We start from the raw sequence: 5,482 nt of genomic DNA on the forward strand, positions 1-5,482 counted from the left end.
GTGGTAATATCGATATATTCTTTCAACCAGTGTGACTGCCTGAATTCAGTAGCATGGGTGATTAATTAGTTCCATTGCCAAACTGACACATTTCTTAAGGTTTCCGTAATGCATGATGTATCTCTGTTTATCCCCCAGTGTCATGATCAGCTTGGAGAGGGAATCATCTCACATAACTAATAACTTTGCACACAGTGTGCTTCATGCAAACTATTAGAATATGTCATTTCTGCCTCCACAACAAATCCTACACCAGAGTCCACAACCACAGCCTCGATTTTTCCTAATCCGATGATCTCTTCACCAGACAGCCATTGAAGCTGTCCATTCAGCAAAAATTGTTGCATGTCATGCCTGTATAAATTATTTACATCCAGGTACAGGATGTAACTTGAAATTGTGGGGCGGCGGTTAACTCGGTAATATTTAAATTTGCTGTATAAATGTTTTTGCATGTCAAAATGTTTGAATGTTGAATCAGTTTCAGGCTTTTAGAATGTTGTTAATGCTGTCTTTCGCCGTTCTCAACACTGGCTCTCCATTTACTTTTTAGCTCCCAGAAAGTGATTTAACAAAACGTGGAGCCTGAAATGAGAGTTCCTAGTGCCCACTTCATCTGAGAATACCATTATAGCTGCAGCTTATAGCTCTGAGGAATTAGGAGATTGTTCGAGATTTCTAATCAAAAACGATTTTCCAAAATAGTTGAGTATATTCTGAAATTCACTGATAACAACACAAGTATCCCAACAACCTAACTAACAAAGCAGTTCAGAGTCTAATGCGCTGATGCAACTACAAATGTCCGAATTAAAGGTTAAAAAGAATGCTCGCCAAGATTTGATGAGAATATTTCATCAAACGCCACGCTATAATAATTGGTAGAATGTCTGTCCCGCGACGGCACGTGAAAATACGACAATACGCAAACTGAAACTAGATAATGCAAATCATCTCAGAATTAATCCTTCACTTGAAATGCTTTCACGGTTCCGCGTATCTCTAGTAACTTAATACGGCACCCGAGGCTGTTTGTAGCAGTGCTTCCGAGCGAAGCGACTCCCGACACAGCTGACGTGCTATTCAGCGTCTGGAGAGAACTGGGGCCTTCCTTCCTCGCGCAGCGCTCTTATATATATATAGCCGCGGTGCGGACGGCTAAGAGAACACCTGTTCAAATCGGCTCTCCCGACTAGCCGCTGGGCTAGTAACGCACCACTTCAAGTTACATAATAATTTATAGCTTCTTTTGCTGATGGCCGATGAAGCTCTTAATTTAAACGTGCATTCAGCACGCAGGTAAGTATTGATAATAAAATTTTGACGTGGCTAAGTTAACTATTTTGGGCCAGAGAATTAATTAAATTACGCTGCACGCAGCAGATGAGCTCTGAACTGGCCCTTTTGAGATCCGCTATCGCTATAATTTTATAGGTATTCAAAAGAAACTTTTCACATCTTCATAGTCATAGCGGACCTCCAACCTATTTAAATCTAAACATCCTAGCCTTATTTATTAGCCTACTTAATCTATCTTGCTTCCTTCAGTTTTGAGACGAAAACCAGAAAATCATGAATTTCCACTAAAGTCTTAATCTGTGAAATCCAAAGTACTGTTTTTATTAAATCATTATGAAAGATGAATCTAAATATAAATTTTGAAGTCTCTAGCTCTTTTCTGTTGCGCCAATGATTTTTTCAGAAAAACGTCCAAATTTCGAAAATGGCTGAAGTTATCGAACTGATATTTAACACACATTAATTTAGTATTATTCCTGACATGCTAGAAAAGTTTTAGGTCATTTGCTTGATTTTTAAGGTATTGCGCAACATTTATGATGTCAGAGCTAGTTACAGCAGACTGGCTGGTACACAATGGAAACTGATGTGAATTTACTACAGCGTGAGTAGGCTGCTTCCCTACAAATTGTTAGATGTATCGAACTTCTCACCCATCTATGGGTAATTTGCCTTGGTGCATTTGTGGATACATAGGAAAAGTCTCCCTCAAATCCTCATTCAAAAAAGAGCAACATGTCAAAATAGGTCAAAAGGCCTATGCTAACACATCTTTTTCAATATGGCGTCTCACGAAAGCCTACACATGGTTAACATAAGGCAGTTTCCAGAGTATATGTGGTGACACATAGATTCCAGAAGATCTTTGAGAGGTCTACAACAAAGCACATGTCCATTTCCATGAAAAGTCCTGTATATTCTCTTAAATTGAGGATGTTGAATCCCTGCCAATCAGTCACTACAATTACGAAATTGCCTGTAGGGTTACAGGTTAATCCAGATGTTGGACAATTTGGTTTCATTGAGTCCCCCCCACTAAATCCAGACATTCATATGGGAAGACACCCTTTTTTGTCACAAGCTGAAACTTTGCATCATTGAGATATGTGCCTTGAGTGATGAGCATGACCTCCTGACACATGGTTTCAGCAAGTTTCTGAAGTGGTGGATGCAAAAATGTAGCGAGCTTGGAAACAGAGTGTAATTCTTGGTGCGATCTGCTTGGAGAATGAGATGTATTTTTCAACACTCTCAGACAGGAACGTAAAATGTTTCTTCTACAAGCTGGAATCAGCCAAATGCTTAGCAATGAAGGGTGCATCATAGGCACTCAAACTGTGTAAGAAAACAGGTATGTGTACAGTAGCTGGTATTTAAAATTGCATACATTGAGGGGCTACATCATCGAACTTCCCCATTAGATGATACTGATCCTTATGTATAGTTTCCGCTTTTCTCTTAAATGACAGTTCACAAATGACATTTAAGTCCATTCCTACATAAATCATCAAAGTCAGCGTACACTACAAAGGGACAATGCTCCTGATAGTTGGAGTTCTAAAATTTTAAGAATTCATTTTCCTCTGTAGGCACTTCGACATGTACAGGTTCCTGTGAAGAGCGATCTATCAGATCTTTTACTCAACTGGGAGGAAAGTAGTTTGGACATGTTCATTATCCAGCAGTAGTGTTAATTTTTCTACTTGGACAATAGTAGTAAATGTAGATAGAGCTTTTGCTGATTGGTCAAATCAGATAAATGAAGGTGTCCAAATACATAGTTCGTGACGTTACTGTCATCATCTCCCTTGTTTACCTATGGGCTGTAAACATGAACCAATGTATCAGTATTCTGCCACTATAATTAAGGTGTGTTGTGAAGCTAAATGGGGAAATCCTTACCACCAGAGTTATTAAACACATGAATATTATTACCTACATTGTATCCATCTTGATTCTGTCCATCTGTGCTGTAATTTCTTTTGTAAACCAGGACTCAACATGCGAAATGAAACTCATTGTCAATATTTTGGACATTAACAGTGGCTTTGTTGTTAGCTATATCCTCTGGAAGCTCGATTTAGCTGGAGCTCACATTTAATGGAATAAGAACATCTGAGTGGATTTTAAGGTAGATCATTTGGCTGAGTGCCTTAATGGACCCTCTAACCTGTGTCTTGGAAAAATGGTTAAGTATTACACTCAAGTTAAAGTACAAAACCACTTAGCAACTGAGGTGGTCCATGATGTCACACTCTTTTCCCCAAAATATGGACCATGCTTCTCTCCGCAGCATCACCTGGTTGTTTTGGGGGAGTGTATCAGTTCACAGCATATCACTGCACTGCAGTTAATGAAAGAATATCATCGATCACTAACGATTTTGGAGACCTCCTTTTCCAGAATGCGTAGACATGCATTCAGGAATTGGATTAGAACTCAGTGCCCATCAGAAGAGTTACCTATGTGAAGAAACAAAATCTACTCTTCAAATGGTTCAAATGGTTCTGAGCACTATGGGACTTAACATCTGTGGTCATCAGTCCCCTAGAACTTAGAACTACTTAAACCTAACTAACCTAAGGACATCACACACATCCATGCCCGAGTCAGGATTCGAACCTGCAACCATAGCGGTCACGCGGTTCCAGACTGAAGTGCCAGAACCGCACGTCCACACTGGCTGGTAAAATCTACTCTTCAAATACACCTAGAGACACTCAACAATTTTATGCTGGACTGCAACTAACATAATGCATATCTGCATTTTTAATATGATGGTAGAGAGAGCTGCTGCTAGTTGGAGTATAATTATAACTAGCAGTGGTGAAAGTTGACAGCCAAGATTCTGACAGGTTGGTATGCAGAACTGACATGAGGGCCACTGCCATGGTGAGCATGTTCTGGATGTGCATGGTGTGAGGAGTGTGACTGGCCCAGTCACAGCAAACATGCAGTATTAAGTGTAATGATGCGTCAGGTCATGGTGATGTTAGTGGCAGAGCTGTTGCCACCCCAAGCCAACCTACAAAACATTAAAATATGTCTGGTGGAAAAAAATAAAATGAATAAGTATAACATTCTAAAAATATAGTGAATATATAATATGCATACTTGAATAACAAATTTCTTTGGTGTTTATCCAAAGCATCATCGAGGTCAGTAGCACTTCATTATGGTATTGTCTCAACATTGTTTAGTGCTTCCTCCAACCTTTCCAACATATCTGTGTCACTGACATCATCATTATCATCATCATCACACAAGGTGGATGAGAACTGGCCAGCCTTCACATATGGAACCCCATACAAGCTTATACACTGTATGCTGGATTAGGATGGGCTCAGTATTTCTGAAATAAAAATAACACTTTTTCAGTTAAAGTGTAAATACACACACAAGAACACCCATATACACTTTATAGACATATTACTCACCATCTAAACTGTCATCCACAGAGTGCATTGTAGGAGCTACATCTGATGGGCTAGCTTCATCGATCAATTTTCCAGAAAAGTTTGTTAGCGGTGCCAGTTCCTCCATACCAGAGCAACCTCCCACCATTGGAGCCAATATTTACCACATCAAATATTCCTCCATGTTGTCGACAGTGTGGTTGGAATCACTGAACGTACTCATACATTTACATGTAAAACATGTGAAAGATTTGTAAATGCTACCATCGCACTTAATAATTTGCGATCTACAGTAAAACATAAACTAATAGCATACACATGCGTTACTTACACTGCATATGATGCTTTTCAGCTTTAAGCTGATGATTCAATTCCACCAGCTATCAAGGATGTATGCTTGCAAAATATTGAATTCCTGGATAGCATATACTACACAACACACACACACACACACACACAAAACAACAGCTTGAAAAGAATTCCTGCTTATAACTTGTCTGGAAAGGGAGTGCAGGTGTGATACCCTCAGTACGCAGAAACTAATCTGAGAAACGACGACATGATAAATTGCAGGTATGTGATTGGCCACTGACTGGACCTGTCACTCCTTCATGATAAATGACTGGCTGCACTGGTAGCAAGCCTTCTGAAGGCCAGCCTTGCACACCTGTGCGAGTGGCAGTTACATTGCAGAGTAACAGAGAGTAGCAATGGTTGGACACCAAGGAGAGGGGGAAGGGGAATTCACTTGTACCGCCATGGCCTCA

The sequence above is a fragment of the Schistocerca cancellata genome, chromosome 2 (assembly GCF_023864275.1).
Source record: "Schistocerca cancellata isolate TAMUIC-IGC-003103 chromosome 2, iqSchCanc2.1, whole genome shotgun sequence".
NCBI lineage: Eukaryota > Metazoa > Arthropoda > Insecta > Orthoptera > Acrididae > Schistocerca > Schistocerca cancellata.